Raw genomic sequence first — 23,402 nt, 5'->3', positions numbered from 1 at the left:
CTGCTGAATCACACATACAGCATCCGGGTCTCTGGGCAGGAGAACAGGAGAACAGGAGCCGACTCCATGGTTGATTGAAATCTGCAAGTCCATCCTAATGTGCCTCACATGAACTTGAACAAATATACCGACATTTACATTTAGCTGACGCATTTATCCAACTTGCGTAGTATTCTAGGTATAATCGTTTCACACATTCCAAGTGAATCACACCATTGACCTTGGCCCTGCGCTACTATTTGAGTTACAAGAATAAAAAGCATTTTTTCTGAGCTAAAAAAGGCTGAAAGAAAAAGTTAATTACACATAAAGGTCACACACCTGGACTCTGGTTCGTCTTTAATCTGACGCATGAGTGTGTCAGGAACTGATCAACAGCTCTTGAGAAAAACAAAAACAAATAAATGAACAAAACGGCTTATGGGTTTCTCAGTTAGAGGAGCGAAAAACTATCACGGTGTGTGTGTGTGTGTGATTTTCTACCACAAAGACGACATTGTTGGTTTGAGACCACAGCCGTTGGCCTGTTTATGCCAAAACAACCAATCATTATAACAGACCTGTCCCATGATATCGTCACATGATCCAGGGGTCACCTAGCAGGCAGATGTGCGCATAAACAGATTACCAACCTTATACTCGGTTTTGTTTTTGAATCGAAATCAATTAGGTCAGTATTCAGGTAGGAATAGCTGGAGCAGGCTTTAAAAAGCCAGATATTCCTGGCACACATTCTGCCTGTGTTTTAAACACTGATCCAAATGGCTTCCTCTGCGCTATCAGTCATTTCACTCACCATCTCACAGGAGACGCGCACACACACATATGCGGACGCACACACAGGAGTCCCTAATTAGATTTCCAGTGAGTGACCACCCTGCTGTTGCTGGGCTAAATTGGAATTGGACTTAAGGAGTGTCGGGCAATTATTGAGGGTCTGCCCCTGCAGAACAGACGAGGAAGAGAGAAAGAAAGAGGCACATCTGACAGCACAGAGTTAAGGGGCTATTATCACGCTTCATAAAATAGACACATTCGCCCTCATCCCAAGCCACATATTTAAGTTTTAATCTACTCTGAACAATATCAGTGTATGATGGGATAAGAGCGGGAACTTTGGTAACCGCAGTAACCCAGAATGATATTAATATGCAGACAATACCAGTGTGGCAGCCGGCAAAGTCTTCTCAAGAGCACAGAGAGATAGAGAGAATGACAAACAGCTGACAGACAGGAAACACTTTGACCCTCAATTGGGATTAGATGAAAAATGGAATGGAAGAATCCTCACAGGTCTTTTCTCTCTTCCTGAGCCTGCCAAGGTTACTGTAGTCAAATGAAACTACTGCAGAGACAAAAGCTTTAAAAAAAAAATAAGTAAAAAAAAAATTAAGTAATAATAAAACAAGAACAATATTCTGAAATTATGAATATGCAACAAAATATAAACAAAAACTAAATATCAGTACAGAGGGAGAAAATTACTGGTTTATTTTAATCTAATTAATATTCCGAGCATGACTTCTGACTATTTGCATGTAAAAAAACAACAACAAAAAAAATACAATAAAATAAAGAATTTGTTTAGTTTATCAGAAGGGTGATCAAAAAAAAACACTCAATACTTGTGAACGTAATTCGGATGACCTTTGTTATGAACTTTGTACTAGTTGTTCTCTGGTTCGGGCCATCTGACACAACGTCCAGTACATATTGCTGAATCATAAATGTCCCAGAGACGGCAGATGCTAGAAGTGGCAGTAATGACACATTTTATAGCTCATTTCATCGAAAGCAAGTACTGCAATATGCTGTGCTGTTGAGAACTTAACAAATAAAATGTAAACATCAGTGTTATTGAGTATGGTGCAGTTTGTGATATGAATATCAGGATGAAAAGTAAAACTATACGGAATTAAGCAAAAAATAAATATGGCTGTAATGTTGTATATCTGGGAAAAATGTCCAAAAATGTGCATATTCATATTTTTGTATTAATATATACAATCAAAAACATAAAACTAACTAAATTAAACAAAACTACACTGAAATGGAAAAATAAAAAATATGTTGCCCACTGCAACGGTGGCGTGAATAACTGTTAAAAGAATCAGATGCATCTAGAGTCACGTGGGTGTCTTGTCTGTCAGCAAGAGGTCATGACCTTCTCACTATCAATGCCAGTCAGCCAATCCCTGAGGAAAAAAAGGGATCCGCTCTGGCCACAAGGGTTCTGCCTTGCTGACAAGGTCAGTCCATGGGATGAACAATGCTGGTGGGCTGTGCTGCTGCCTCTGCTGGGAATGATGGAGGAAACGAGCACCATCAGTCTTCATTCAAGCACTGATGACAATTCCTACTCATCCCATTCCTCGTTGAAATTCCAAGAGGACTGGCTGTCAGGAAACGTCAATGTGTATCTTGATTAGCATGAAAGTTGGCACGTGACGTGTCACATCTTTTCACGTACCGCTCAGCGATGCATATGACACTCATTGCGGCGATTACTCTCCAATGGACGTGTTGTGGCTACATCCTGATAAGCATCAAACAAACTTGACGTTTCTCTCTTGAAACGACATCCCCAGCCAGATGTCGGCCAGACATCAGAGAGGGATCCGTGCCAGGTGGCAGACAGTGGCCGTGCAGATCGATATGAGAACCGCCGAGACTCTCCTTCACTGTCGCCAAGCCAGGCAGACGGCAGCGACATTAGCGGAGCGGCACCGAACCGTCCCACGCTTGCCTTGCGTCTGTTTTCAGACTCACTGGGGCACACATTAATTTTGCAAATCAGCCATTTAGACAAAGAGGAAAATCAATTCAACTTTTCTTTCCCGAGGATGACCTGACGGCAACCTCTTCAAACAAAAAGCCCAAAATTATGCAGTAGTACCTTCAAATTGTCTCACTTTTGTCTTTGACTTTTAAAGTTATGAATGTAAAATACGCTATTTTCTTGATCCCTCTCCTCTCTCCCCCTCGCTCATTAATATTTAAGGTTGTTATTTAGAGGCATTACCTGTCTGTATTGACAGAAACTGGAGCCGTCGTCCCCCGGCGGGTATTATAATTGGAGGGTGAAGTGTATGTGCTGGTGAAGGAGGGAGTAAAACGTGTTTTTCCCTCAAACTTTTTTTATGTACAGGTCTATTTTTATTATCAATTCTGCTTCTTCACAAAAAAAAAAAAAAAAAACAGGGATTGACTGCTGAAGTCATCAAGCATGCAGGAGCTCTCCCAGAGGAGCACATGGAGTGGGTGGTTGTGTGCAGGGGTAAGTGAAGATTTTGGGAGGAGGAACTGGAAGAGTCTTTATCAAAAGAAATGCAGTGTAGGCTGTCGAAAGCTGCCCGACTCTCTCTCTCTCTCTCTAACCAAGCACAGCATGAAACCATTCCAATTAGAGAGAGAGATCCAGACAGAGAGAACAAGAGATCAGCTCTGATCTCATAAGGAGATATCAGGACACCAACAAGGCTTACATCACAGTAACGCAACATACTCGATTCCAATAAACATGCACTTTGCTCTGTTATAATCTGGTCCTGCATTAAAATATGAGTTCAGTATTAATCTAATGATGCAAAGAACAGAATGAGATGTCTTGATGACAGCAAGCTTACTCCTCTGTCATCAGTGGTGTTTGTACTTCAGACATGATCTATAACTCATGCGGCTTGTTGGGGAAAGGTGTGATATTTCTTTTCTAAGCAATCTGAAATTAGATTTCTGTCAGGCAAACAATAAAACAGGCCAAAACAATCCCATAGACTTTCGTTTGAAAAGGCATTTATGTTGAATTTAAAGTGTTGTATTTACACGGTTTAAAAGTTTGATTCTCATGCTAAAGATGGGCAAAGTTTATAAAAAAATTTTGACAAATACACTCCTTCCAGGTTTGTATATGTTTTGGGAAAAAAAAAATTGATCATGAAGGGTGGAATTCCTTGTATGGGCATTTCTCCTGGAAGAGCATGCACACACGTGTCAACCAAAGTGAGAGCGAGGGCAAGAGCATGTCCATCAACGCGCTTCATTCGGGTTACATTCTTCAGCAGCGCTGAACAGGACTTTCTCGAGAAGAATGTTGACAAAGAAGTGTGTTTTTGGTTGTACAGGAAAGATAACCTTGTTCAGTGGATGCAGTTTTTTTTTTCAGGGCAGCAATGGAGTGTTGCAAGTGTGTTTGTTTGTTCCCATCATTTCAGTGTCAAATGTTTTATTAACAAGGCCCAGATCGACACTGGATTATTGCACATTGTGATAAAAGATCCCGGTCATGATTCTGGATCTTTTGGCGGTAAGTAAAACTGCATCAAATTTCTGTGTTTTGTTGGCAATCAGCACACAAGTGCTCGTGACTCTTTAGCTCCATCCACGGCACACCTCCTGGAGCTCAGCTGTTTTTAGAGAGAATCGTAAAGCTGTATCTTTCTTTTATAAATATAATAAAACTAAAGGCCCTTTGGAGATATGAAGGATGCAATACTACTCTATAGGTACTCAAGATTAACACGATAAAGAACCAGAATGTTGAAGCCAATGAGGAGTAAGAAAGTGGGACAAAAAGTGTGAACGAATGAAAGAAAGAGAGTGGCCAAAAGAAAGAAACAAACAGAGAAGTATATATATATATATATATATATATATATATATATATATATATATATATATATATATATATATATATATATATATATATATATATATATATATATATATATATATATACATATAGAAAGTGTGTGCAAAAGAAAGTGCATATGAAAGAAAATGTGCAAAAAAAGTGTGTGCAAAAACAAAGAGCCTACATATGAAAGTGTGCACGAAATAAACAATTGCACATTAAGAAAGAGTGTACAGAAGAGAAAAAAAAAGTCTGCATGAAAGAAATTGCATGCAATAGAAAAAGAGTAAAGGAAGTAATGAAAAAAAAATGAAAGAAAGAGCATTCAAAGAATGAAAACGTATGAAATAAAGAAAGCGCACAAAAGAAAGAACATACAAAACTTTATGCTTTTTCTTCTTTTGAAAATACTTTTTTGGCAAAGGATAAAATTAGAAACTTAGAGTAACTGGCCAAATTTTGTATTATAATACTGTATAAAAGCAATAATTGCACTTACAATCTTGTCTGTGACCTACGGCTGAATCACAGCCCCATTTTCTCATATTCAGTACAACTGCACTCTTGCTCATGTGATATTGCTTAAGTATATAATATTCTCATGTGTCTCGATATGGATAGTTCACAGTCTGCACCAGCAGGATGCACAAAGAATGTGTGTGTGTCTGTGTGAAAGATAGAGAGAAAGACCCCCGGGTGCTCAGCTAAGACATGCCGAGCTCAGCGCCTCTGTGCCTGGTGAAGAGGATTTGGGAGGTTGAGTTTCTTTACAGGGCACTGATGCTCATCCATACACACACACACACACAGCTGTGATCAAACACCATGCTGTGCTGGACTGACATGAGACACACAAACAAACACACACACACACACACACACACACACACACACAGAGAGAGAGTGCAGAAGACTCGTGTCATTTCAGGATGGTTAGTTTCCTGTGACAGGTCTGTACCCAGTTGCTATGTTTCAGTGCTCAGCAACCCGGCTCACCTGGGCTCCCACACAAATAGCTCTGGGTGTTACCATCATATTTATTTCATGATTCCATTACATTATTTACACATTTCTACAAAAGATATTGTGCCATTTCATTTTTGAAAACATTGGGAATGGAAAAGGAAAGGAGAGGGAGACAAAATCAGTGTTCCAGTCTCTTCTTTAGAAGATTAAACTCTTCATCAAACTGTCCTCTGCTTAAGAAAAAGGCACAAACACAAAAAGCCCTTAATTTACAGTCTCTCAGAGAGAGCCGAGTTAAGGAGGTTGTGGTTCACTCAGACACTGACACTCTGACACAAAGCGACAGGCGATAAATCACATCTCTTTCAAGTTAATCTGAGATTTATTCTAACCAGCCATGACCAGGAAAGTCTGTGTACAGTTTGTGTATTTGTTTCAGTAAAAACAACAATCACCAATGGGTTCAAAACCACCAAAAGAGACATATGTTATTATTTGATCAATCTATTTATGTATCCATCCATCCATCCATCCATCTTCATACTGTGGTTAAACAACAAATGTGTTTAAATGTTTTCTAATACAATGCAAAACAGTAATATTGTGAAATATTATTACAATTCAAATTATTTGTAATTCATCCTAATATTCTAATTTGGTGTTTAAGAAACATTTCTTATAATTATAAAAAATGGAAATGGTTGTGCGGTTTAATATTCTTGTGGAAACAATGATATATATTTTTTTAAGATTTCTTGATGAATAGAACAGCATTTATCTGTAACGGTTTTTTTTTTTTTTTTTTTATTGTGTGAAATTTGATAATTTATTCAGTTTTTTTTAAAAGAATGAAGGTATCAAAAAAGACCCTAAATTTGTAAACAGTGTGTGTGTATATATATTATATATATATATATATATATATATATATATATATATATAAAATTTAATTATAAATATTTACCACATATCAATGATTCTTAATAAAAGTGAACAAAGTCTTAATTTGCCAAAAGAATGAATCACTTAAAAAAATATACTGACTCTGAAACCAGTGTTTGCTGTGTTTGTTGTATTTCCATAAATAAAACACTGCATTTTAAAATTCACTGTGGACATAAGTAGTACTTGATGCCTGGTTCGGACACTGTGCTACAAATGTTCTGTTAAGAACGGTGCAGTTCATGCTCAGATATGTGTACGTGTAAAGTATATGTGTAGGCGAGTAAACAGTATCTTCTCTTTGAAGCCACTACCTCATGCTGCGTTCAGCAATCCAAGCCTGTGCACTCTGAATGGAGACCAATCTGCCATTTTCCCATCTAGTTCTAGCCCAAAGAGTATATTACCAGCGTAGTATTTACAGAGACCTCTCCTCTCAAAGGCTCAGACCACACAGATGTGTAAGGGACCCCTGCAGAACGGGTCATCCGGCCATATGGTCACAAGGTCAGTTTCCCCTTAAAAGACGTCGAGTCAGCAACTCAACAACTCTCAAACACACCACCAGTATCAGCAACATGAAAGACAACCAACTACTTTTTTACTAATCACCTTCTGTGAGTTTTCCATGACCTTATATTTGTTTATGATTACTGAATTTTTATATTTTTATGGAAACTGCAAGAGGTTGAACAATGAATTTACATTTGATTTTTGGTACATTTTATTCTAGTACATCTATGAAGTAGTTTTTTATTTTACACTGGTTTTGCCAATGTATCAGTTCTGTGATCCGGAATATGCGAGTATAGACACAAAACTAATTTCAACTCAAATCTTAATGGCTTCAGATTGTTCCTGTCTGATCTGTCTCATGATAAGGTGCCAGCTGGTGTCCCTTCCTTTAATCTGATTAATTGGAAGCTATATGAGGTGGCACCAGGTCAAGAGTGTTTGTGTGTGCAGACTATTGATGTGCTAATATGGCATTCCAATCACACGCTGAATAATGACACAGATTCCTCTGGTTTTCCAATGGGATAATCCCATATGTAACCCTAATCTCAATCTCCAACCCTTAATCTCAATCCTAGACCTGATTAAAAGATCAAACGTGGCTCAGAAACCACTCTAATTAAGGCTCTCATCAACATATCAATTTAATATATAATTTATTTATATTTTGCATCTCTTCTATGATCAGTTAATTATCTAGACTCATAATACATTTCAGCAGAGCATTCATCTTATGTTCCGCACAAAAAAAAAAAAAAAGAAAATTCATCATTTACACACCATGCTTTACATCAATGAAGGTTGAATAAGGTTGCACAAGCGCAACTGAAATTCTACAATCAAGATTTACTGAAAAACAGTTTTGGTCTGTTTCTCACCCAAAGCTATTGTAAGGCTTGAAATATGAAGCACGAGTAATATTCGCTAGTTTATGTTTTTTTTCCCCCTTCTTGACAGCTTGACAGGTGAGTAAATGATGACAGAATTTAAATTTTTTAGGTGAACTATCCCTTTAAGCGTTAAGGTTTGATGTTCTACTGAGCTTCCAGAGCTACCAACAGAGGAACAGCGTATGCTAATGTGTCTGTGTGTGTCTGCATTGGTTTTAAAAATAAAATTATCCCAAACGTAGGCTAATTGTGTCGTTTTTGGTGTGTGTGTATGTGTGTGTGTGTGTGTGTGTGTGTGTGTGTGTGTGTGTGTGTGTGTGTGTGTGCGTGCGATAAATGCACTCCGCTTGTCAGATTTGAGATTCTCATCAGTCTGAGCAAGAGGCAGTGAGAAGCCATTACTCTTCTGCCTCACTGACGTGTGTGTGTGCTGTGAACATGTTTTCAGCAGCGTATGGTGGCCTCCTGAAACGAGAAGACAAAATTTGCTTTCTGTTTTTTTTGTCAAACTCAAACATACATTCATCTGGAAAACTATTACCTTATACTTGTCAAGAAGCAAACAATACCATAATTAGTTTATTGTTATATTTACATACTATTTATCAGACCCAAGTCATATAGAAAATTTTAAAGCATTTTACCTTTTTTTTATTAATCTACAATGATTTAGTAACAAGCGTACTTAGAATTTGAATCACATTGGCCACACTCAAGAAGAAGCTGAACTGAAATTTGAATTGCAATGACAGGAAAGGTTTAGGAAATAACTAAATAACAAATCAACAGAAATTCAGCAAGTAATGGAATTCTAGGAAATTTAGGTTTAGAGATCTGTCTGAGAGGATCATTTTTGTGGCATAATATTTTCATAAAACTTTAGATAAGGGAACACTATTCACTATAAACTAGTTGCTTATTAGCATGTATATTACTAGCATACTGGCTGTATATTAGTATTTATAAAGCAAATATCAATGCATGACCATATTCTAGATCCCTTAAACATAACTACTACGACAACTATCTTTATATATATATATATATATATATATATATATATATATATATATATATATATATATATATATATATATATATATATATATATATATATATATATATATATATATATTACAGACTCCGTGACCATAACCTCACTATAGAGACAGGCAGGCACAGACAGACCTGCCTCCCAAAAGAAGACAGATTGTGTCCACACTGCACACAACGAAGTGGTATCAGAACTGCACTTTTTAACAACATGCCCTAATTATACACAAATTTGGGAAACATTCTTCCCCCAATTCACAAACCAGCACAAAGACTTCAACCAGATACAACCAAAGGAAAAACTGCCATACATTCTGGGATAAACTTCAACGAGCTCTAACCTGGCTGCAAGTTACGTCAAGTCCTGCCATGATAAAAAGACAAACAATAGAACAGAACCACAAGTCACAGCCGGAAGAAAACACTGTACAAGACACATAAACTGACATGACAGGATCCAGTCCTTCTCCTGTCTCTTTATTATAATTTTAATTAGTACTTTTGTTTTACTGTATACAGATATATAGACTCTATATGCTATATACTTATATTCTTATGTATATTTGTGTTAAATGTTTATTTAAATGTTTCTATGCTTTAGCAATGTAAAGATACTTTTTTACCATGCCAATAAAGCTACTTGAATCTTGTATCTATCTATCTATCTATCTATCTATCTATCTATCTATCTATCTATCTATCTATCTATCTATCTATCTATCTATCTATCTATCTATCTATCTATCTATCTATCTATCTATCTATCTATCTATCATCTACATACACACCTTTATTATCAATAAGCAGCAAATCGACAGATAGATAGAACGATGGATGGATGGATGGATGGATGGGTTTGGCCAATTTGCCTCAAATTAACACTCATGAATTGAAAAGGAGCCAACTCTGCACAAGCCTGTTGTGTTAGACAGGGAGAGACAGAGAAAGACAGGGCACAATCTACTAGAGTGCAGAATCCCTCTGAATAGAGTCATCCAAATTTAATCAATACATAAAGGCAGCGAGGCAGCGTCTGGTCACGACTGGGGTTTTAGTAGAGGCACCAGAAGTCATATACACACACGCACATATGCACGCACATACACACACTGGCTGTCTAAACACCGCCAGCAATTTTAAGACATCTCGATTTATAATGGCTTAGACTGCCACTGTATTGCTGTAACACGAAACTTACCACAGACACACAGAAACTCAGCACGTACATTAGTCTGACACAGATACAAGCCCGTATCCCACAACCACCAACATCATTTATGGCCCTCAGATACGGCTCTCCCCAGAGGGAGCTCGGATCCATCGGCTCTCACGCTACATGCAACAAAGAGCTTATTTCCAATGAGAACAGAGGCCGGAGTATGCTTTGAAATAGCGGCGAGTGGTGGCATAAGCCTGGAATTGGAATATTATGAAACATGAAGAAGAAATGGGGGGGCACGGGGACACCAAACAATATGAGCAACGAATCGATGAGAAGGAATAAATAGACAGAATAAGAAACAGAGAATGGGCTAGCGTGGTGCTGTGGTTAGAAATAGAGGCTATTTAAGTCCCGGCTGATATTTCTCAGTCCTCTGCTGTTGAGTCAAGAGCAGACTGTTATGAGACACCAAGACATTTCCCAGACTCTCAGGTGTGATGGATGGATATTTCAACCAGTAAATATTGTACAGGCTGGAGGTTATATATTTTTCAGCGAGGACAAATCAAGCAGTTCAGATAGTCTTGGCAAGTCCCATGGATGTGGTCCTCGGTGTCCAGAGCTAATTATATAGCAAGCAGGAGGGGATCGGAGCACATTTAGACCTTGAGAAACACTCAGATCTCCAGAGTGCCCGTCCTATCAACAGATGAAAGACTCAAGTCTTCCACAACACCCCCTCGGGCGACGAGGGACCAGTGGATGAATTGAAACGGGCTGGGTGAGAGCGCTATGAGGGCAGTGTATGTTACTGTATGTATTCTTCTGTGGCACACTGTAAAGCCAATTATATTTTCTCATTAAAATGTCAGATGTGCAACAGTGTTACTTAGGGGGTTTTCTCGACGCTACTCAGTGAAGTGCAAGAAACGCAAAGTACTACTATAAAATTCAAGACTTTCTAACTTTCTCCGTTGTTTATGTTCTTTGCCATTCTCAGTGTTAATTAGGGCCGAAACAAGGAGAGGTGATTATCAACAATAAAAATTAGTTGGCAAATACTGTAACCTTCAAATAGCTGATATCATCTGAGCTAACGTAATATGATTTTAAACCCAAACAATAAATTTTAACAACAGGAGTGCTGTGATCCAAGAGCCTGATGCAGTTGGACACAGTTCAGACATACTCCAAAGAAAACATCAAAGCCCAAAAGATTTAAATAAAGCAAAGTGTGGGGAAAAATACAAATTAAAAGCATTATCTTAATGCACTACATGTAAGACATAGCACAACTTGAATGTTAGATCATCTAAAAAGGAGACACCCCAAGTGTTTACCACATTGATCTATAATACAGCTGGATAAATATTTATATTTAGATATTTTAAATGTAGTAGATATATAATATTAAGTAAATATTTTATATTTTATAACTAAGATTATTTTTGGTAAAATAAAGTTAAAAATATTAAATATTTTTAATTTGCCATTTTCGCACTTTGGGCCCTATCATACACCCGGCGCAATGCAGCGCAAGGAGTGGTGTAAGTGTTTTTGCTAGTTTCAGCCCGACGCGGTTCTCATTTTCCCATACTGCACCGCTTTGTTTAAATAGCAAATGCATTTGCACCCATTTGTGTGCCCATGGGCGTGCTGGTCTAAAAAAAGAGGTGTGTTCAGGTGCATTGTTGGCACGTTGCTATTTTGAGGAACTGAAAATAGAATGCACCATAGACCAACTCAAACCTGGTCTAAAGTCTGGCGCAATATTTGTTCTTTGTTATTTAAAGAGCACATTAGTAATATGCGCCTATAGGCCGGTGCACAACGCGTGTACACTTTGCTTATTACACATACAGGGACACGCAGCAGCACACAAACATTTTCAAAAATGAAAAATTACATTCCACCATGTAAATAGCGAACCCACCATGGTGCGAGCACAACTGGCTTTTAAAGGGAATGGGATATGAGACTGATTGGTTTATTGAACGTTATGCCCAAAAAAACACCCATTACTCATTAGGAGAATAGGGACAACCTGTTTAGACCATGCACCCGGGCGCGCCGACAGTTTTTCCATCGTTAAACTTGCAAAAGTGGATTCGGACACGCCCTGAGTGCACCTTTGCCGTGCACTTTAGACCATGCGCTTAGATCCCTAGGGCGAATAGGGCCCTAACTCTATAATGCCACACTGAAAAAAAGTGTTGTTAGATCAAAGTAAAAACAAATACTTCAACTTGTTACAAGTAATCCAGTTTAAAAGGTTTACTTTAATAAGTTTGACCAAATCACATTTTCTATAGTCAACTGAAACTAAAAAGTCACTTTCAACCAAATATATTTTTACATAATTATACCACAAATTATCACTAAATCTGTTTGGATTAACTTAAACTTTTACATATTTTTAAATTAAATATCCAGATAAATACAAATCTAAATTGTACATATTAAGCACACTGCAAAAAAGTGGCCCAGTGAAGTAGCCTCAAAATTATTTTATGTGGCTCCCTAACAGGATAATTCCATTTTCATAATCTTTAGAGTAATGGCAAGGCATATGCACATTTTTCAATGCACTGTAGTGTCACGTAAAAATAAAAAATGATTTGGAAATTACAGTCTTTTGTGAAGAATTTCATAACAGGTTTTTATGAGAATGAAGTGCTCATAAAAATTTCACGAATTTCAAATTTATAAATGTAATGCCATTTTATGACTATATTTGTAAAAAGGCTTACTATGAGAACATTCTATAAACATTCCAACTTTATTCTTGAAACAAAATAAAACATCCTATAATTCGGTTAATAGTATTTTCAGAAAATGGTTCTTCTAATCTAGAAAAGCCTAATAAAACTTCTCACCTCAAGGCTAAATCTGAAGTCACTTAAGAGCTGTTTCATTAATTCCCAAATACTTAATTAGTAATTAAATCAGCTGATTATCAAAATAATCATTAGTAGCAGCACTACTGTTGATCAGTATAATCAAAAAAGCTTAGCTGTATCTCTTCATAGTACACCACCTTCCAAAGTTCAATACAAGGTTGTGCATGAAGCATCCAGAGGTCTAGTTACGCCCTAAATAGAATTAATTCATCTCCTGCCAATTATTTTGGACCCAGGGCCAAGTCTAAAAGTAGAGCGCTATGTTTTATTCTGCTTATCTGTGGAAACAGTTCAGGTCAATCAGATATCCAGCCCACAACAGAGGCCTGATTGACAGTCTATAAGAAAAAAAACTCTTCTTTTGGTGTGAAATGTGAATAATGCAAATGCCCCGGGCCACATTTATCTACGGTCCAGGTCAAGGGAGTCGAGTGTTATTAAAGCAGTACTGTGACTGAAGTAGAATGTCAATGGACGTGTTGCACGTTACCTGCTGCAAGATTTAACATCACATTAAACAGTGTGTGTCCACGCTTCGACGCACTCACACACACGCACACTGGCTCCATGAATATTATAATGTGACCCACGGGGCAAAAACACAGTGTGTCTGAGAGCAGCAGAGGAGTGAAGGGCCTGTCTGCCAGTTCGATGGCCGGTCTAGCCATGCAGACACCGTTCGATAGAAGCTTTCATTTGGATTTCTGAATCGCCCTGACAGTGAAACCACTGGTGAAAGAATGTCAGAGAGGGCCAGATGCCCGACAGCGAGTGTGCATGAATGTGTGCGGTTGAATGCGATTGCACTCACGTGTTGTGCGATTGAAAAAAGACCGACAGAGGAGAGATAAGGAGAGGGCAAGAGGTAGGAGTGATTCACTGTGTCTCTATCGTACAATTATCAGATGAGAGGGTGTGAATGTCTCGCACTCAGGCCAGAACCCTTTGCGAATAAAAAGCACTTCTCCATGTCTAATATGCACATTAATCACGAGTTCTGTTGCGCACCGTGTAAAGTGTTAACAAAGGGGCTTCAAATCCATTCTGTTTTCGAGCAGACTAACAGGACGGTGGACGTGAAAAACACTTTAAAACGATAAATGATTGATTAGTTACATGACGGTAAATGAATAATGGATCAATCTGAGGTGGTTCATACACCTTATGTAATATATCTCACAGCATTTCGGCTTTCTTATGTGCCACAGCTCAATTTGCAATATCACCGCTGCCATCTAACCCTCTGCAGGCATCTGAAATGGCATCTCGCTCTGCTTCCACAGCGTTCGGCAGAGACCGGGAGGAGATGAGGATCATCGCATCCCTGGGAGGAGAGGAGGAGGGGAGGGACATCCAGCTAAATGCATTTATCTGCTGTTGGCAGCTTTTCAAGCCCACAGCGAAGGCGAGATCAGACAAGAGCGAGTGTTAGCGATCCCTTTGCGGGCCGATATGCGGGTCATTTGTATCATGCAGTACACTTTCATGTTTCCATTAGATACGCTACTATTCAAAAGTTTGAGGTTGGTACGATTTTTGAATGTTTTTGAGCCTCTCTGCAAGGCTGCATATATTTGATGAAAAATACAGCAAAACAGTAATTTTGTGAAATATTATTACATTTTTTTTTTTAATTTATAACATTGAAAACAGTTATTTAAAAATGTACTTTATTCCTGTGATGGCAAAACTGAATTTACTGCAGTCTTCAGTGTCACATGATCCTTCAGAAATCATTCTAATATGCTGATTCAGTGCTCAAGAAAGATTTCTGATTATCAATGTTGAAAACAGTTGTGCTGCTTATTAATATTTGTTGTGAAAACGATTCATATTTCATTAAAGAATCCTATAAATAAAGTTAAAAAGAAATAGTATTTATTTGAAATAGAAATTTATAAATGTCCTTTACTGACCCTTTAATGCTCCCTTGCTGAATAAAATGGTAAATTTCTTTATTTAATTTTTTAATTACTCATCCAAGATCAGCATATTGATTTAAGAAAGATTTAATAATTTATGAAAAATCATGTGACTTTGAAGACTACAGGAATAGCTGCTGAAAATCACAGAAATAACTTAAAAATAGAAACTTGAATACATTAAGAAATTTTTATTATATTAATTTTTTTTACAATAATATAATATTATTTTACTATATCCCGACCCCAAACTTCTGCACTGTAGTGTATGTTGTGTGTATGTGAAACAGTATGTGTGTTAGGAAGCTTTTTGCCATGGAGAAAAAGCAGAGGAGGAAGCCAGACACATATCAAGAAGTGAAGTATTGATAAATAAGAGAGAACTTGACAGATCAAAGAAGAGAGATCAACCAATCAGAGGAGTTCTCCAGGTCTTCAGACATTCTTCCACCTGTAGAGAGTGAGACAGGTTCTGTCTGGATTGGAGAGTGAGACGGTCCCATCAGAAGCATTTCAGGCAGGCAGTATAATTCTGAGCGAAGGGAGGCAGTGCTCTTCTCACAGAGAGGAATTCTGAGGCCTTCATGGGGAGATTTGGAACTAGAGAAGACACTAACGATTCATTGAGGTTTGTGGACATTTAAAGTGGAAGACTTTGCTTAATGATAGAACCCTGCACCCGGCTTCTCTTGACAAACATCCAAGCAGATTTAGCTCTTATATCCAGGTGAGATTAAAGTTGAAAACAGATTTGGTGTTTGTTCTGCTAGATTCACGTTGATTCACACATCGACGCACCACACAGCTTGTCTCCATCCCTACGGTGGTTGCGAATGACCCAAAGGAGGATTGTGAGAGGCATCCAGGACTGACAGACCTGATCCTAGATCAGCAGTGGGTGAATCCCGACGGATGCCTCGCATCAGAAGATCAATATACCACTTAATGCTGCACTGTTGCTGAATAACAATGAGCCATGAGAAAGCTTTTCACTCACCACCTCGCAGGTGATACCAGCCACAGCACCTTAATTACTTTAGCAGATGGTTATGGGTGCTGAATGTCTGGAATGATGTTGCAGTAAGGTTGCAGAGAGCTTTCGATGATATCTCAGTCTTAGAAAGGTTTTTGCAAACATGCTGCAAGGTCTGCTGGTAAATAAATTAAGCTTATTAAATTGAAACATGCTCAATATTATTTTGCCGGAGAACTAAGTTTCTCACAGGAACGACTACATTTATCGACTCGCTTCAGGTGAGTGAGGTGGTTGCTCTAGTCTAGAGGCATTTAATTGATCCAAAGCAAGAGACTAAAATGACTTTTACACTGTATTTCAAATAATTTAATGTTTATTTAACAGTTTATCGTATGCTTTTATATGCTTTTACTAGAACTCCATATGGCAATACATATGTAGATTATTCCTCACATTAATCAGCAATGCGAAAATGGGGAAGATAATTGAATATTCATTTGTGATTTATCTAAAATTAACCAATTTGTTAACCCCAGATATACACTGCAGAATAGACACCAAATTTCATTTGATTAATGAAAATCAGACTGTGTTTGGGATGCAAGTATAGTACACCACGTTCAATGCCACTTCTGTCATGTGTAATGGATGTTGATCGCTCATTCAATGAGACATTGAAAAGACTTCTTGTTCATTCAGCCGAATGATCAACAATACGGCATATTGAACATACTGTAGCAGTCTCTGTTTTACTGGAATCAAATTGAATATGGCATTTACTTTGACTAAAGTCTACAGCTGGATCAAAGCCAACGCCACTTGAAATCTTCTATAAGCTCAGTTACTAACTTTACTTTTTGTGGATTTGCACAATGCAGTCCATATTATTATATTTTAAAGGGATACTCCACCCCAAAATGAAAATTTTGTCATCAATCACTTACTCCCATGTCGTTCCAAACCAGTAAAAGCTTCGTTCATCTTCGGAACACAATTTAAGATATTTTGGATGAAAACCTAGAGGCCTCTGACGGTCCCATAGACTGCCAAGTAAATAACAGTGTCAAGGTCCATAAAAGGTACGGAAGTCGACATCAGAATACTCCATCTGCCATCAGACGTGCAATCTGGGTTATATGAAGTGATGGGAACACTTTTTGAAAGGGAAGAAAACAAAAATAATGACTTTATTCAATAATTCCTTTGTCAACAGTCTCTCCATATCACCATATGCTGCTCATGCTCTTCTGTATCATCCGCACCACAAGGACACACTGTTTTCTTTCAAATCAAAGCTAAATAACAATGGGCGTTATTTTTGTTATTTTTGTATTCTGACGACGACTTTCATAGCTTTTATGGACCTGGACACTGTTATTTACTTGGCAGTCTATGGGACAGTCACAGGCCTCCAGGTTTTCATCCAAAATATCTTAAATTGTGTTCCGAAGACAAATGAAGATTTTTACGGGTTTGGAAAGACATGAGGGTAAGTGATTAATGACAAAATTTTCATTTTGGGGTGGAGTATCCTTTTAAGTCTATATTATAAACTGCACTGTGACTGAGTATAATCCAGTGGTTGCCCATCACTAGTTGTTGTGACAAGACAGGAGGAGGAGCAGCAATGTGGATTACAAAAGCACAGTAAATATGAATGTGAGCGTGTGTGTTTGTGTGTGTGTGTGTGTGAGTTGTTTGGGTATCTATCAGGATTACAGAAGCAAGACTGTGTGTGACTCTGGAGGATATAATTCTGTCAGAGTCAGAGTTCTGCTACGGGGTCACCCCTCCTTGGAGCCATCTGCTTCCTCCTGCCTGTTAGTCTCAGGGCACTGAAGCTCAGAACTCAAACAGGCCCGGGGGGACGAACGCACACGCATAAATACACCGAAAATAACTAGACGCTGGTGGTTAGGAACCAGGAAGTGATTCCTGAGTGCCAATCTGCTGGTGAAAATGGGAATTTAACCCCAAGCTTTTCCTTTGCAGCCTAGTGCTTCCCTGTCGGAGCGTAGAGGAACCTATCACATGACCAATCAGTTTGCCTGAATCCTACTGTATGTAGGGCATAGTATGCAAGGATGGTTCACAGAATATTCATTTTTGGTTGAACCATCCATATAAGTAAATGTTAAATCTCAAATTATTCCAGTTATGAATTATCGCCCCATATAGCCAAATCATTATAACATGATTTATTTTAGTCATAGAAAACAAGACAGAATATGTGGAATATGCTATTGTAGACGTACAGACAGTCCAATCATTGTATTCAAGTCTAAAGTGCCATTCCAGATGACTGCTCTGAAATTTCCTATTCGCTGGGTGAGATTTTGCTATTCATTGTAGACCCGCTGTGGTGGGCAACAATGAAGCAGAATGAGTGAGAGTATTAGACGGTCAGAGTCATGAAGTCAGAAGACCAAAGAGTCAGAGAATCGGCTCTCGTCTCCTCACAGCAAAAAAAAAAAGGCTGAAAATGCACATTTCTCACATTGCAGAAAATCACACTTACTGTATGTTTGAATGTGTGGTGCCAGATATGAAGAGGAGTGAAAGAAAGAGATTCATTCATCTCTTAGACCCCGTTCACACCTGATTTTAACATCAATCTCTAGTGTGCAGCTCTAAATACAAGGGGCCAACGCATCTTGCGCAATCGGTTCACTGAGCATGTTTATAGTTTAAACGCCAATGCATCCTGTCAGTGAAAGACCGCCTACTCATGTAACATGTAATCATTGCAAGACATGTTAGAGGATTTTACATTCTATGCCAACAGGTTATAGCTTTAAAGTCAACATTAAACAAAGTCAGAAAATTCACAAATCCATTTGACTTCTGTAATATGATGTATTTATAAAATATTCGATGAGAAAAATCAGGCAGGATCTGATTTTTACCTATCTGTAGTTGATTGGATCATGAAAAGGAATTTTCCATACTGGAATGGAGCCAGAAAGCAATTGTGGATGACCACTTTCCTTCTAAAACACTTCAGGTACTCATTGGTTGAAATGTTAGTTCCCTTGATGATGTCAGCAGAAAAGCAAAGCTATTTAAGTGGTAGAAAAATTATATTTTGGTTAAGGGCCATAAAAACAAACTTTTTTGCCTTTGGATAACACGCCCAATGAATTATATACAAGATGCCCAGGAATTTAAAGTAAAGAGGGTTTGGAGTTCATGTGGACTTCAAAGTAATATGAACTGTCCTTTTGCACATGCTTTAAAAAAGCGAAATGTTTATAAACTAAACTATATAAAACTTGTTTCTTTCTCATTTCACCATTGGGATTCACATCAGAACACACACACAAAAAAAAAACATCTACATTTGTAAGCTTTCCCACCTGACCTTTCACAAAGTTGGTATGGGCCTTTCCACTGGCACATTTCCAGACCTGCAGGGCTCAGCTCTATACCAGATCATCCACAACACACTGAGAACCGTCGAGATAAACAGTTTGATGCAATTTGACTGAATACCGCTCTGAGTGATTCTCTGTGGCCATCAATGACCTTTGGATGAAAATGTGGATTCCAGAACAAAAGGGAAGGACAGAGAGAAATCTAGAATGATAGTGCTTACACTGTTGTTTCTGCTCAGAGGTCAGCAGCAGGGAAGTGAAAGAGAGAAAGTGTGAATGAACAATGGTGCGGCTCAAATGATGTGAGGGCATGTCAGTTTTAGTCAGAGCCAAGGGTTTGACCAGAAAAACAAAGGTCATTTCATTGCATGCCAAACACCCATTATAAGTTTCTTTGAGGGGTGGATGGTATAACCAAAATTTTATCTTAATTGTATTGTTTCTCTCTCAGAGTAAAATAATAATAATAATAATAATAATAATATTTTTGAGATAGAAAAAAAAATATATAATTTTTTTATATATAAAATATAAATTCAAAATTATGAGAAATAAAATCAGCTATTTTATAGTGAGATAGATACTATCACAAATTATGGGAGGTAAAGACAATATTGCATGACAGAGACATACTGAAATATATAGTCACAATTATGAAAAGTAAAGTGAGATACATATTGTGAGAAAAAAAGTTTCAATTACAAGAGATAATAAAGTTGCAATTACAAGAAATAATTTGCAAGTGAGCTTATTGTGATAAACAAGGCAATACATAGAAAAGCAAAAGTAAAATAAAAGTAAAAACTGAAACAGAAATAAAGTCAAATTTCAAGATAAAGAAGTAAATTGATAAAAGAAGTAAATTGAAGTCAAACTGTGAGATATAAATGCAGTAACAATTTAGGAGTCAGAGTTGAAAAGTAGTCTAAAATAGGTAATGGGATTAAAGTCACAATTGTGAAAAAGTTATATTGGGAGATATAAAGTTGAAATCACCAGAAATATTTTGCTATTTTTAGACATAAAGTTGCAATTATGAGATAAATTCCCATAATGAGAAAAAAGTCCTTGTAAGGCCTTTTATTTATTTATTTATTTATTTTATTTTATTTTTTACTCTGAGGTGGAAACTGGCTTCCACATCATGCAGTAATGTCTATTTGATGATTTAATTAAAGGCACTTAATTTGCTAATTTTGCAAACCTCACTTTTTTTTAACAGTATAAAATGTTCCCATTTATACTGTGGTGTAAACGGCATAGCAGAATCTCTAACAGTTGCTACTGATATATCGTCCAAACTTAGCTCCTCTAAACAATGGGCTAATGTCATAAATTGGATGAGCACAGATCTGTATCTCAAGTGCCTGTCAGTCATGTTTCCTTGACGCAATCCGTGAATGCAATCCAACTATAGTGGGTTGCATCAGATCTGATGGGTCGATCCGCGTCTGTTAGTTCTGCTGATCTCAAACTGATGCTGCGTCTCTGTATACTGCTGCGTCTACAATTGATTTTGTCTGCCATGACGAAGAGAGGAAATACGAACTGGCGTGTCCATGATGACAGGCAGGAATCCCGAATCACTGTAAATAAAGAAAGACTAATTCAAAACTCACTGTTATCCTTTCAGGAGATGACGCTTCGGCTCTCACTGGTGTTCACGAGGTTAGATGGAGATTTTCACTCGAGATCCTGTAATGAAAAAAGAAACAGACAAAAGGGGGTCATAAATATATTTGGATCTGGCTGTGTTGGAGATTTGTAGACTAATAACCGCTGGTTTGTAGGTGACTCATGTTGGCAGGAAATGTGAACCGGCTGGTGACCCGTGACAGAGGAAGATTCAGAACTCACCACTAGTCAAGAAAAAAAAAAAAAAAAAAAAACACTCTAACACTCGTGCTTTAAAAACACTCTCTCATAACCACACACAGCATAACTCTAAACAGGACCAGATGTTTCTGCAAGGGAGCTGAACTTCCATCTGTGAGTGGAAAAATGAAAGCAACAGCAACTTTCCATTCATTAACCCGCTTCTGTCAAAAAATGGCAGAAAAATCATGGCGGCAATTTGTGTTTAATACACAAGACATACTGCAACTCTATGCATTTCTATATGAATCTATCTATTCATCCATTAACATCATGCGGTTCATTTGATAGGGAAACATTAAACTTTAATAGAGGGGTCTTGCAGCACTGAAACAGTACAATTCGGGAGACTGTGAATCATGGATTCAATTAAACGACTGTGGAATTCCATACTCCTGCATCTTTTAAAACCCCTGGTGAGGTTGGGAGGCGACTGGCTGGATTTCCCGGAACTCATTCGTGCAAGGCTATCACATTCTGACCACAGTTAGCCCTGCGAACTGCTAGTGAGTTATCGCATGTGGCTTAGGCATTTAGCCCTCTCACCCTTCTCTTTCCATCATGTCCCAGCTGGGGGGCTGATGGGTGAGGGAGGGGGGAGCAGTCATTGCTCACAAGCCTGAAACTGGTGTCTGAACTCAACCATTTATATTACGCTACAGAGGACAGGAGAAACAAAACAAACCACAGCGAAAGACACTACAGACAGATCGCTTTTCCAGGAAATATCACTGTCATCTGGCTTGCCATCTAGCAGTGTTGGCAAGCAATTAACTAGAATAAGTGATGTGGCTAACTTTTCTAGTAAATCCTGAAGTATTCTTTTGGTTTTTTACATGTATGCCAGGAGTACACTGTGGGTTGTAGATTTCATCATCAACATAGCATGCACACAGCTCGATTTTTCTCATCATATGCAATTAATATTAGGGTAGTTAGTAATACTGTAGCTAGCTGTGAAGTTAATTTATCAGACACACTAATGAACACAAGATACTGTAATATTTTAGGATAAATTAAGCCAATATTGCAAGACAAAAAAAAAATAAAAAATAAAAAATCTGACAGATAAAAAGTCGTAATGTGAAATAAGGTCATATTGTAATACAGTCGCAATAATGTGAAATCAAAGTCAATAAAATAAAAAAAATCAAGATTTTTACAAGAAATAATTTGCAATTGATATATAAAGTTAAAATAGTCATTATACAGTATATTTTTTTTTAGTCTGAGATGGAAAACAGGCTTTTAAATCACAGTAATTGCTTCGATAATGAATATATATATATATATATATATATATATATATATATATATATATATATATATATATATATATATATATATATATATATATATATATATACATACACATTTAATTTTAAAAATGAAAGGAACTTAACCCGGATAACCCGGTATCCTAATGCACATTTGTGTCAAATAAAGCACTTTGACAATGATTAAATACAAAATATAGCACAAACTTAAGTTCCTTATTGCTTTTATAACTGTAAAAAATTTATAAAATATTTATGCAGCTAGAATATGCCAGATAAATGCTAACATTAACACTGTAAAAACTGATTTTTGAAGTTTTAAATAAAATTACGTTTAATTCAAAGTGTTGCTTGTCATTTCTTATTTCAAGTTTGTAGCAATTTCGTTCACAATTTACTTCTAAGGTCCAATTCTCACCATTAACAAACCATAAACTACCATTAACAAACCGTTAACTAACTTTTGCATCAATAAACTCCTAATTTGCTGCTTATTAATAGTTAGTAAGGTAGTTGTTAAGTTTAGGTATTGGGAAGATTAGGGATGTAGAATATGCTCATGTAGAATGTGCGCTTTACAAACACTAATTAACAGCCAATATGTTAATAACAGGCATGCTAACAAGCAACGAGGACTGGTCCCTATACTATCCCTATCCCTATATCATGATTTCTAAATGAAAAAAGGTTCTACAGTAATATTTTTGATTGTATGGATGCAGTGCAGTGATACAGTATGCATGGCAGCTAAATGAACAGGCATTTTGCATCATAGCTAATATTGCATATTTTAGGATGCCTGGAATAATGTATTGACTAATTTGTGACGTAAATTACCTGTAGTATTTATAAATGACTTGTTACTTCCCCAACGCTGATATTTTTCAGCTTCTGTGAAAGCTGAACTAGATTTATATAT

At 37.3% G+C, this 23,402-nt stretch overlaps 1 protein-coding gene across 7 annotated transcripts in view; it reads right to left on the bottom strand.

Moving 5' to 3' along the window:
- sema6e (sema domain, transmembrane domain (TM), and cytoplasmic domain, (semaphorin) 6E) overlaps positions 1–23,402 on the bottom strand; it is a 141,968-nt gene that overhangs the window by 53,320 nt on the left and 65,246 nt on the right. For all 7 annotated transcript variants that reach the window (XM_042741175.1, XM_042741173.1, XM_042741174.1 and 4 more), the window contains one exon: positions 20,951–21,026. The gene's annotated coding sequence lies outside the window, so the exon portion shown is untranslated. The remainder of the gene's footprint in view (positions 1–20,950; positions 21,027–23,402) is intronic.

This window comes from Cyprinus carpio, chromosome B16 (genome assembly GCF_018340385.1).
Source record: "Cyprinus carpio isolate SPL01 chromosome B16, ASM1834038v1, whole genome shotgun sequence".
NCBI classification, from domain to species: Eukaryota; Metazoa; Chordata; class Actinopteri; order Cypriniformes; family Cyprinidae; genus Cyprinus; species Cyprinus carpio.
This window is presented reverse-complemented; position numbering and strand designations above follow the sequence as displayed.